The sequence below is a fragment of the Bubalus bubalis genome, chromosome 3, assembly GCF_019923935.1.
Source record: "Bubalus bubalis isolate 160015118507 breed Murrah chromosome 3, NDDB_SH_1, whole genome shotgun sequence".
NCBI classification, from domain to species: domain Eukaryota; kingdom Metazoa; phylum Chordata; class Mammalia; order Artiodactyla; family Bovidae; genus Bubalus; species Bubalus bubalis.
This window is the reverse complement of record NC_059159.1, coordinates 19,827,234-19,839,818: the sequence shown is the minus strand read 5'-3', so window position 1 is coordinate 19,839,818 and position 12,585 is coordinate 19,827,234. Positions and strand designations below refer to the sequence as shown.

Sequence of the window (12,585 nt, the reverse complement as noted above, 5' to 3'; positions counted from 1 at the left end):
GGATTGAGGAGGAGGAGGGCATTGGACAATCAACAGACAGAATAACTCCATCAGCATTTGTAGCTGGCCATGCCCGGCCTGGCCCAATGGGCACGTAAACAGTAGGCCACTGTGGCAGGCAACGGAGGACACAATGAGCCCCATACTTCTTGGGGACCTCAATCCTGAACTCCATGGAGTCACAGGGCCCAGTCATTTCTTGGGTTGGGTTGGGTTGGGTGAGGTGGAAATCTGGACTCCTCTAGCTGCCAACTTGGTTCAGAACTTCTTTCCTGCTTCCTGCCTTTTATCGTTCAAAGCATTAACCTTCCCTACTGTCAACCTCCTGCATTCCTCACTCTGTCTCGGTGAGTCCTTCCCTGATGACCTAACTCATACTATAACTCAGACTCTGAAAGTTAAGTGTTTATAAACATTTATATTATATCCATTTATATAATTCACATCTACACAATTAAAAAGAAACTGGGAAAAAAATATTTGCAAATCTATCACAGGTAGGGTGAAACTCAGTATTCTACAAAGAGACCTGAGAATGTGATCAGAAAAAAGCAAACCACTCAAAAAAATTTGGCTAGAAAATCCCACAGTTCTGGGACTTCCCTGGTGGTGCAGTGGTTAAGAATCTGCCTTGCAATGAAGGTAGTAATGGTTCAATCCCTGGTCCCAGAAGATCCCACAGGCCACAGGGCAACTGAGCCCATACACCACAGCTGCTGAGCCTGCCCTCTAGTGCGCATGCTGCAACAAGGGCAGCCACTGTGATGACAGCCGCAGGCACCACAACTAGAGAGTAGCCCCCGCTGGGCACAACTAGGGAAAGACCGCACGCAGCAATGAAGACCCAGCACAGCCCAAAATAAAAAAAATTTAATCACAATTCTTGGGAAAGATAACAAATATCATTGTTTAGAGGCAGAAGAGAGTCATGACAAGAAAGGGACAGAAGGACATCTTCTTAGGATATAGTAATGCTTTTTCTTAAGCAGAGTAATGGTTACAATTGTGTTTACTTTGTGAAATTTAATCAAGTTTTACACTTTAACATTATTTTTGTATGCTGTCCTTCAATAAAGTCTTTAAAATTAGTTATAAAAAATATGATTTTTTCATACAACTATAAAGATAGAAATGCATATTTAAACAACAATGAGATATAATCTATAACCTGTGAGTTTGGCAAAAATGCAAGAGTCTGACAAGGTACCTGGTTCCTCAGGCTGCAGAAACAGGAAATGCTTGAGACTTCTTCGGGTCATCCTAGAGTCCCATCCTGACCTGTTACTCCTAACTCCTTCACGGCAAGGATATCAGGGACTCTGAGGATACAATACCTTAGTGAAGGCACATGGCATCTGGATGAGGTCTGGGGCCAGCAGTAGAATTTCTGTCTGAGCAGAGAACAGGGCATGGTGGGATTTCCCCTGTTGGCTCAGACAGTAAAGAAACTGCCTGCAATGCAGGAGACCCAGGTTTGATCCCCTTGAGGAGGGCATGGCAATCCACTCTAGTGTTCTTGCCTGGAGAATCCCATGAACAGAAGAGCCTGGTGGGCTACAGTCTGGGATTGCAGAGTCGGACACAACTAAGCAACTAGTACTTTAACAGGGCATGATGGGGAAGGGGTACTTACTCAAGTTAACCAAGCTCCCAAGGGTCCTATGCATGAGCTAGAAGGTGATGTAAATCACTTTAATGTGAGACACTCCCTTGCAGGAATGTAACTGTCTGAGGATCAATTCCCAAATACCTGGGAAACCATAAAATGACCACTGAGGAACATGAAACCAAGCAGAGAGATCATGAATTAGGGAAGCCTAAGAGCCATTATAATAACCACGTGTCAGGGGCTGGGTAAGTGTGACTGATATAATATCTAGTTTAATACTTATCCACCCACTCGTCCATTCCATAAATGGATGTAGGTGCTGGGCACTAGCCTAATGACTGTGACAGAGTGATGGAAAAAGCAGTCCAAGTGAGAATCTTCCCAGTCGTTAGGGTGGAGGGGCAGAAGGGGAGGCAGATAGTAGAATCACAGACAAAGCACACATATAGCATGTCAGGTCTGGTGCAAGTTAGAAGGCAAAACCACGTTGGGGCATGGAGGAGCACCTCTGGTGGCAGAAGGGAGGGAGATTGCTCAAAACGGGGCCCAAGTTAGGTTTTCTTAGGACCAAGATTCACACTGGGAGATGACAGCTCAGAGGAGTGTCTGGCAAAAACTCTCTTTATCCCTAGTGTTTGCTAGTTGAGGGCTGACTCCTGCCAGGCATGTCCAGAGGGGACCTCAGAGATAATCTGTCCAGAAGGTTATTAGGGTTCCCTAAGAATTGAAACAGATCACTCTCCCCACTCTTTCCCTCCCACAGGAGACAGGGAAAACCCAAGCCGACAGGGAATCAGAGAGCCAGAAGCCAAGACAGGCTCAGGTGAGGACTTGACCCCAGGTGCCACCCACCCTTATCAAAACCATGGTGCTGTGGGCCTGGCGCCAGCAAATCTATGTGTGTGCCACCAGTAACCTTGCTGTCCTTCAACATCGCCTTCCTCTTCTTGTGGCTTTCCCTCTCTTCTCGTGCAAAGTGTGCGGCGGGCGCAGCGACCTCTAGCGCCACAGCAGTTTCTGCAGAGCGACAGGGGCCAGGACAGTGCCAAGGACCGAGCTAGAAGGGCCTACCACGCCCCTGGGGCGGAGAAAGGCGGGGTATGCAAATTATGATCCTCCTCAGCGGAAGGATGGGCGGGGGTGCAAAAACGGACGTGAACGTTCTAGACAACTAGTGCAGTCACTGGTCTGGACTCCATCAGGGAGCGGGACCTGTGCTTTAGAACCCGGCAGGTCTTGGAACACCACGATCAACTCCGCAGGTCAACTGCCTTCTAGCTGAGTGATCCAGGGCAAGTTTCTCAGCCTCTCTGGTCTCGTTGATCACGACTGTGAAATGAAGATGATAACAGTGTCAATCCTCTCTAGATGATAACTGTATCAATCCTCCTCAATCCAAGTGGGCTCGATCATAGCAAAGAATGCAGGGCAGTGCCTGGCAGGTGGCTGTCGTGAGGTCAGGGATCTTTCCCCTCAGGTTCGACTGAACTAGAGAGTCGGTTAAGGGGAGGGCCGACTGTGATAGTCCCACAGACCCTGCAGCTCTCTAGCAGCTTAGCGGAGAACGGAGGAAAGACAAGTGCGCCCGCCTGGCGACCCCGGGGTCTCAGTTAAGGAGGCTAGCCGTTCCGGGGGGGACGGAGACCCGTTCTCAGTCAAGGCGGGTTCCTGCCTCTCCCTCCCCCGCCCTCGTAATTCTCTCTGCTCAAGCTTTGGGCTCTGTCTGCCTGGCGGCCCCCGACAAACCCTAATCTCCCAAATGCACAGTCATGATGACCCAGGATTTGCTCTGCGAGCAAGCCGGCAGGTCTCGTCCTGCAGCTCCCTCCATCGACCCCCTGAGGCGGCCAACTGCAAAAGCCCTGCGTTTTCCCCGGAGCTGGGAAGTGTGCGGCGAGCGCAGCGACCTCCAGCGCCACAGCAGCTTCTGCAGAGCGGCGGGGGCCAGGAGGACGGACGGTACAGAGAGCTAAGTGGGAAGGTGGTGGTCACGCCCCTGAGGGGCGGGGCATGTAAATTAGGGCCCTCTTCTGAGGAAAGATGGGCAGGGGTGCGAAAAGGGATGTGAATGTTGTAGAGAACAAGTGCAGTTTCACTGTTCTGGAACAGACATAGGAGAGTAAGCCAGAAATGTCCACTGAGGATTGGGGTGCTCGCCGTGCATTTACTGGAGCTGAAGGGAGGACGGTGATAGCTAGGACAGAGCATATGGTATCGCTTCTCCGCCTCTTGGCTAAGATCAAGTGTAGTTATCTTCTTATTAGTTTAGTAGGTGATATACCCTCTATCCGAGGACAATATATTAAGTGGGTTTTTGGAGCAGGGAGTGGGAATAGGAGCTTGCTTTGTTCACTCCACGGACAGACCTTGTCTTTGCAGTACTTCCAGGAATGGTGCACCCCTTTCAGGGAAACGAGAAAGTATGAACAGTAGACTTGTTACATCTTTTTCAATGTCTTCCTCATTTTTTTGTTACTGGGTACAGATCTGTACGGGGCTTTCTGTTTTGTTTTGCCAATGTGTGTTTTTCTATTTTCTTGTTTGGGCAGTTTAATTAGGAGTACTATTTCTTGTAAGGGTTATATCCATGCACCAATTTTATGTTAAATTTCTCTTTTATATTTCAAAGCACTGTAATAAGGCTGTTTCCAGCTCCCTTTGTAGTTCTGTTTGTCTTTAGTACTGGATTATTTCTTCTATCCAGTGACAAGGCACTGCTCTCAACACCTAACAGAACTTTGAAACAGTTCAGGGTTGCTGGAGTCCCCAGGGGAAGACTCTCAGCTCTGGGAATTTTTTAAATTCAAGATTCCACCCAAGTGTGCTTTTCCTAAAAGAAGAAACTGAAGAACAGAAAGATTAAGAAGCTTGTCCAAAGTCACCCAGATAGAAATTCGCAGAAGTGAGCTGTGAACAATCGTTGTACAACAGAAAACATCTACATTTTCTGGGCCTCACACCCAAGAAGGAAATTGTCATTTGATTATCTGATAAGGGTGCTGAAACTGGCAATCTCACCCCACCTTTCATCCTTTGCCTTCGCCAGGAAAGGTGTTGATGAACAAATGGGAAGGAGGTAGTGGGGCAAGTTGGGGGTGAAGGAAGGGGCCCAGTTTGTCAGGACAACACCAGGTTATGGGCTTACCCAAGTCCAGTCTCCTTTAAATGGGAACTCCAGTCCCCACTTCCAAATCCAGCCTGGGGCCCAGGGAGGCTTCCTCCATTAGTGACCATTTTATTTCCTGGCAGCCTCACCTCTGCAGCCCTTTCTGTCCACAAGATCACAGCCCAGAACAGAGTGCATTGGAGGATACATTACAGAGAATATTTGAACATTCTTACTTTAAGCATTCACAGATGGAGTGCCTGTCAGGTTGAAGGTCTCTGCCTGCCCTCATGAAATGGACATTATAAAGAGGAAGAGGGAGAGACACACAATGACTCAAGAGGCTCATTTCAGGTAGTGATACAAGCCATGAAGGAAAACAGGGAAATATGCTGGAGAGTGACTGGTGAGAGAGCTATTTTACATGGGGGATGGGTGCTCATGAAAGCCTCTCCAATGGTGACATCAGAGGCAAGATTAATTGGCCAAGAGTCAAGGAAGAATTCCAGACAGAAGGACAGACTAGCTGGCACCTATCTAGTTCCTCCCATTGGCTCCCTGTCCTGGGTCAGATTCCAGTTGCTGACTGATGTTCTTCGTCAGAGCTGGATCCCCACCAGACTAAGCGCTGAGCCCAGAAGCTGGTTCTTCACAACCACAGCTCTGCAATGCCCAGCACTGTGCTGGCCACACAGTAGGCAATCAGAACATCTTCCGTGTTTCATGACTACATGATGGATTGACTAAATATACTCAAGGAGTTCCTTGAGTGTCGGAACCAAGCACCCAGCCTTAGCTGGGAGTTTCCTGGTCTGTGGTCCTTGAGACCTTGGTGGTTGGGAGGGATACCTATAAAACCCTGCACTTTCAGGAAAGGTCTGGTAATACTGAACCCTCAGGACTTTACTGGGGAGAGAATTCTTGGAGGAGAAAATCAGAGGCCATGGGAGGGATGGAACTGGAGAGAGAGGCTGTCCCCCACCCCCCACACCCCCCCTACCCCCTGCCAAAGCCTGGTGGGTTGAACCCTGAACTGATAGTCATCATGAGTCCTGCCCTGTCAAGTAAACTGCCTTGGAAAAGCCACCTCGCCCTGGGAGCCTTGGTTTCCTCTACATGCAAGGAGGGGCTTAGATGATTCCAGGTCCCTTTCCCCAAAACAGCCCAGGCTCTGGAATAGGGGAAAGTACAGGATGGGTGGAGCTCACCTGGGAAGCAGCTGAGGACATCCTTGTCTCCACAGCATCCCAACCAAGTACCTGAGTGCACAACTGAAGGGAGGAGAGGAGTCTGCAAGTAGAGGGATGGGGAGGGGAGTGGAGGTCCAGGAGCGGCTTCAGACTGGAAATCACAAAGAGCCATATTTCGAATCCCACCTATGCTTCCTCAAGAATAAAACAAAGAGGGAATTCCCTGGCTGTCCACTGGTTACAATTCTCTTCTTCCACAACACAGGGCACAGGTTACATCCCTGGTTGGGGATCTAACATCCCAAGGCCAAAAATAAATTAATTAATTAGTTAATATATAAAATGGAGAAAACACAACCTACTAATTAGACTGAGTGTGAAAAAAAAAAAAAGAAAGAAAAATTGTGGGAAGGGGGTCTTAGAGACCCTTTTCTCTGGCCAGGGGCCCATTCAGAGGCAACTCATTCAAAACCAAGTCCCCGAGTTCAGGCCAGGGAGGAAAAGGAGCAGATGCTGCCCCCTGGTGGATGAGTCTGTCACTGCCTAAGTCTGAAGAAAAGGGGAGGTGTCAAGTTGGATCTTCCCTGGTGGCTTAGACAGTTAAGTGTCTGCCTACGATGCAGGAGACCTGGATTCAATCCCTGGTTCGGGAAGATCTCCTGGAGAAGGAAATGGCAACCTGCCGGGAGCCAGCGTGAGGAACTCCGCCGTGGCAAAGGTCATGAGGAAGGAGGCTCGGCATACGCAAAGGCGGGATCGAGCCTCAGGAGTCCCCCTGGAAATTCTCGAGCATCTACCCCCCAAACCAGAGACTGCCTACTTTCTGCTTTGTGCTTTCACCTACACCTCTGACTTTATGGGGGCTGTCCCCCACTACCTCTCTCTGAAAAAAGAGTTAACTTACAGCTCCAGTTAATAAAGTTCCTGGGTGTGATAGTGTTTCAACCTACAAACTCCTTTGGAAGTCCTCTAGCCTGCCTGAATAGGTTTTTCCGGCCACATGTGATTGTTCAGAGCCTCCCAACTGTGAGAGGCATGAGATGTTCTAAACTGTCTAAATACAGATTCCTTTGAGCAGTTAAAAGATTGATTAGAAATTGTATTGGTGAAGGGTTTTTCACTTGTTGGGCCAATGTTTGCTGCTAAGTCTCCATATCCCTTACCTGCTGTGTCCCTGGCAGTGTATTGATTAATATAATTGGTGTAAGTGGTAGCTTTAATGTTTGTAACCTTGGACCCTTGAGTTAATTCTTTTTCTTGTTATAGCCCACCACACCTTTGCCCTATAGGAATGCAACTTTATCTAATGCTTTTGGAGGGTGGCGCCTGACTAATTACCTTTAGAGAAAAATAAGTTTTCTGAAGAAAGGGTCTTAAAATGTTAACAGGCCTCCGGGCCAGAAGATGATGCAAATCACCTAAACTTTTGCATATGATAAGTTTGCAGGAAGAAAGCCTGGCTTACTGCATGACTCTACCCCTTTCCCCATTATCCTCTATGCATAACTTAAGATATAAAAACTACTTTGGAAAATAAAGTGCGGGCCTTGTTCACTGAAGCTTGGTCTTCCATGTCTTTCTTTCTCTCACCTTCTGGCTGAATTATTCAGCCTCTTTTCTTCACTAAATTTTCTCACTGAGCTATCCTTATTTAACCACTCTTTATATCTTTAATTAACATTTAAGTAAGCTGTTGTTTCCTGATCGCCGAAGCCGTCTCCCCTTCGAATTCCCTGGATCCACCAGGGCTGGTCCCCAGCAGCAACCCACTCCAGTATTCTTGCCTGGAAAATCCCATGGACGGAGGAACCTGGTTAGGCTACAGTCCATGGGGTCGCAAAGAGTCGGACACGACTGAGCGACTTCAGTCACTGACTTCACTCAAGTTGGACAGGTTCCTTTCTTTCCTTCTGGAGTCTTTTTGTTTGTTTCTTTTTCTGGCCATGCCACCCAGTTTGTGGGATCTTAAATGCCCTACCAGGTATTGAGCCCTTGCCCTTGGCAGTGAAAGCGTGGAGTTCTAACCTCTGAACTTCCAGGGAATTCCGCTGGAGTCATCCTTTCAGACAGGACCTTCACTTCAGTTTGAGGTTGAGAATGGAAAAGCCACCCTTTTCAAGTGGTTTTTGTGGAGGTAAGATCAGATGTAAATGAACATTTTCTGAGCAGGAAATTTGATTTCAGTGACATTTCTTATGCTTTTGCTGCTGCTAAGTCGCTTCAGTTGTGTCCGACTCTGTGCGACCCCATAGACGGCAGCCCATCAGGCTCCCCTGTCCCTGGGATCCTCCAGGCAAGAACACTGGAGTGGGTTGCCATTTCCTTCTCCAATGCATGAAAGTGAAAAGTGAAAGTGAAGTCACTCAGTCGTGTCCGACTCTTAGCGACCCCATGGATTGCAGCCTACCAGGCTCCTCCATACATGGGATTTTCCAGGCAAGAGTACTGGAGTGGGGTGCCATTGCTTTCTCTGTCTTAGGCTTTTATGAGGGCCTAATAGCTGGTGCTGGGAAGGCAGAGGCAAGAGGAGACTGGAGGGTGGAGAAGGTTGTGAAGAGGCAGTTGCAGCAGGTTGTGATGTCTTAGGAGACAGATCCATAGGGGGACAGATTCCAGCATCCATCTACACAGGACACGGGCACTTGGGGAGACCTTGGCCTCAGGAGGGCTGTTAGGTTATCAGCAAAAAACAGCAGCCAGAGCCCCAAGAGGGTGACAGTGTCATGGGAGCAATAGCTAACAACTTCGAGGGAGGAGGAACAAGCCCACCAGAGAGAGACACAGAGGTGAGTTGAGGGGAGAGAATCAGGCTGACGCTGTGCAGGGAACTCGCTGTCGGCCAGTTATCCAAGCTGAGAGACTCTTTAGAACCTTCACAATAGGGGCCAATCCCCAGAGAATTTATAGGTTTAATTAAAAAAAAGAATTTACTTATCTGGCTGTATCTGGTCTTGGTTGTGGCACACAGGCTCCTGAGCACTCAAACTTAGTTGCCTTGAAGTATGGGGGAATCTTAGGTCCAGACCAGGAATCAAACTGTGTCCCCAGCATAGGGAGGCGAATACTTAACCACTGGATCACCAGAAAGTCCCTGATTCAATTCAGTCCCTTTTTGATTTCATAGATTTCTGTCAAGTCACCCATGTTGTTTGACCCACATTGGGAGGGGGCATAGCTTTGAATGGATGCATGCTCAAATTTGGGAATTTGCCAGTATCATGTAGAGGACTTGATAAAAAATAGAGCTGGGGCCTCCTTCCAGAATTTCTGATCAAGAAATTTGAAGAATTTGTCAGGCCCAAGCTAAGCACATTATACATTGTCTCATTGGACCTTCAACCATCCATTCAACACTTATTCATCAAGAGTCAAGTACATTCAGAGCACTACCATAGGTGCTGATAATACACTTGCAAACAAAATATTTACCATCAAGGTGAAAGACAATACAGGACTAATGGCTGTATATTTGTGAATATACCCCCATTCTATGTGTCTGTGTCCATATCCACATGTATATCTATGCCACATGAGCATCATGGGTATCAAAGCAACTTGGCAGCCCAGCAGAAACATAAGACCAGGGAAAGTGGGATATGAAACAGGAATCCTCAGGGTGAGTAGGCAGAGATAGCTCACAAGACTGTAAACTGGAATCAAATGCTTATTTTACAGGCAAGAAGTAACTTTCCCTAGGGTATACTCATCAAGACATCCCCCTGTGCTTTCATTTCCACGGGTAGATTCACTAGTACTCGCATCAGAGAGGCATTCTTATCATCCCCAGTTAGAATATCAGGACCCCTGGTTAGCAGGATGCTTGAATGCAACTCCTGACTTCTTTTCACATTAGGCAAGTTTCTTAGCCTCTCAGCACTTCCATCTGTAACAATGCTTTCAAGAAATATATGTCACAAACATAACTTCTCTCCCCTTAGGCCACGCTGTGTGGCTTTTGGGATCCCAGTTCTTCAACCAAGGATGGAACCTGGGCTCCTGCACGGAAAATACTGAAGCCTAACCACTGGAGCACCAAGGAATTCCCTTGCCCAGGTAAATTTAAATATTCTTAAGGCATATAAAAAATAAAGAAGAGTGAGTGAAATTAAGTTTAATATGTTCTTTACTCAAGATATCTCAAATTCTGGTGGTCCAGTGGTTAGAACTCCATGCTTTCCAATGACAAGGGCAGGGGTTCCATCCCTCTTCCAGTTCTGGCAAACCCTTGCAAAACCCCCACAAACAAAACACAATATCTAAAATATCATTTCAATATGTAATTAATATCATCATTACAGAGATTTTTTTAATACAATTTTTAATATTAAGTTTGAAATCCCCATGTGTTTTTTCCACTTTCAGTACCTCTGAATTGGGAGGAACCACCAGCCCAGAGTTACCTGGCTGCATGTGGTTAGTGGCTGTGACGGCTCAGATCAATAGAATGTTTCCTGTTGTTTAGTCTCTGTGTCCAGCTGTTTCGGTCCTTGTGACCCGCCAGGCTCCTGCGTCCATGGGATTTCCTAGGCAAGAACGCAGTCGTGGGTTTCAATTTCCTCCTCTAGGGGATTTTTTGGACTCAGGAATCGAGCCCGTGATTCCTGTCTTGCAGGCGGATTCTTGACAATCTGAGCCACCAGCGAAGCCCACAGCTGAGGAGGGGCAGGGAAACGAGGGTCTAGGCGGAGGGAGCTTTCGGTAGGAGGCCCGGGATCGGTTTGGTTGTAGAAGCACCGAAGGACAATGGCGCTGGAGTTGGAGTGGACCCCTCCCGCGGCCCGGCCCCGCCCTCCGCATTCACCCGCCCCCTCCATTCCCCACTGTGGGCCATCCGCCTTCCGCCTGGCAGGGAAGCCCCCTCCACACACCCGACCCTACGGAGCTCCTCTCTCCGCAGGCGGAGGCCTGTGTAACACACTGCAGTCCGGGCGTTTCTGGCGAGTCAGTCTTGCCATCTTGTCTTGCGACAGCTCGTCGCACGGATCTCTCTCGCCGGCCACCCCGCACCCGCTCCGGTCGGGTCTCTCCTCTCCACTAGCACCAAGGAAGAGCTCCCCTGCCGCCGCCCCGAGGCCGTCCCCAGGGCGCTGCGGTCCCGCCGGAGCCACGCCTTCTTGGCGACAGAGGGCGGGGCATGCAGATTCGAGACGGCGCTTCCGCTCGAGAACCACAAAGCCACGGCAGATGCGGGATTTCTCTTTTACAATGTGGAGAATCCAATTTCTGCTCGAGAGTCTGGTGTAGTGCCGCCAGAGCACTGTCAACGAGGCAAAGGAAGGGAGACCTGGAGTGAGCGGGGACCCGGTCACACTGAGTACAACATGCACGACAGCAGGACGGTGACAGCGACGGGCGGTGACCCGGTATCGCTTCTCGGCCTTTTGGCTAAGATCAAGTGTAGTATCTGTTCTTATCAGTTTAATATCTGATACGTCCTCTATCCGAGGACAATATATTAAATGGATTTTTGGAGCAGGGAGTTGGAATAGGAGCTTGCTCCGTCCACTCCACGCATCGACCTGGTATTGCAGTACCTCCAGGAACGGTGCACCCCCTCGGGGACACTGATGGAAGTACCCAAAGGCAGAAACTGGCCCTTTCCTGTAAAGGATTTGGCTATCTCAAGGAGTTTTTTGGGTTTGTCTACATGCTTTGTTTTTTCTTCCTGGCATGAGGGATGAGATCTTCTGTCTATGCACCCCTGACTTACTTCTCTTGATGTCTCTAACGTTACTTCCGTAATCATGTTTTCTGACTTCAGGCACTTCCCGCTGAAAGCCACGAAGATCCGCCTGCAGTCTAGGTTAAAATGACGGGTTTTCGGCTCAGTGTGTGTGTTGTTTATACTGGGATTTTGTTTATACAGGTCACTGCCCGACAAAGAGAGATGAGTACCATTGCAGAAGTTGTGTTATTACTTGGAGTTAATACTTAGAAGAGAAAGAGCCTAAAGTAAGAGCCAGTGTGTCTTTTGGATACACAAGGCAGGCTCTTCAGCTCAGCACAAAGTTCAAATCATATATAAACCAGAAAGGCTTCCCCATATTATCTTCTTTCCTCCTTTTCCATTGACTCTGGCATTCGACCAAGATCTAGGTCTAGGTGCTGGGTGCACCGTTCTTGGTGCACCCTGTCGGGGACACTTACTGAAGTACCCAAAGGCAGAAACTGGCTCTTCCCTGGAGTCAGCTAGATCAGGAACGAACTTTCTTTTTACTACAGTCTGCAAGTGTACATTTGTGGGATCCGCTTAAACCTCTATTTTTCTGAAAGAACCCTGTTCTGCTCTACGGTCTTGGAAGAGTATCTTGCTGCCCTCATAACTCACTTGATACAAGCTACAAAAGGAGCTGGTGTCCAAGCTCCCACCTGATAGTCCAGTCCCTCCTGATGCCATCTTCAAATGAGAACGAGAACATTAGCTTGGATCTTCTGTTTCTATGCCCCCACCTTCTCTTGATATCTCTAATATTACTTCTGTGTTTTGTTTTCTGTCTTCAAGAAGTTCCTGCTCAAAAACACCGAATTCCACCTGGAATCGAAGTTAAAATGACGGGTTTTCCACTCAGTGTGTCGGTTGTACTGGGATTTCGTTTATCCAGGTGACTGACTGACAAGGAGAGGTCAGTGCCACTGACAGAGTTGTATTATTCCTTAGAGTTCTGAAGAGAAGAGGGCCT

The 12,585-nt window shown here is 48.2% G+C and overlaps 2 non-coding genes across 2 annotated transcripts; both read left to right on the top strand.

Annotated features, from left to right (window-relative positions):
• Window positions 1-3,822: 3,822 nt before the first annotated feature.
• Window positions 3,823-4,013, top strand: LOC112584185. The gene has a single exon (XR_003108524.1). It is a non-coding gene; the product is annotated as a U2 spliceosomal RNA (small nuclear RNA).
• A 7,257-nt stretch (window positions 4,014-11,270) lies between these two features.
• LOC112584175 lies at window positions 11,271-11,461 on the top strand. The gene has a single exon (XR_003108515.1). It is a non-coding gene; the product is annotated as a U2 spliceosomal RNA (small nuclear RNA).
• Window positions 11,462-12,585: the final 1,124 nt, after the last annotated feature.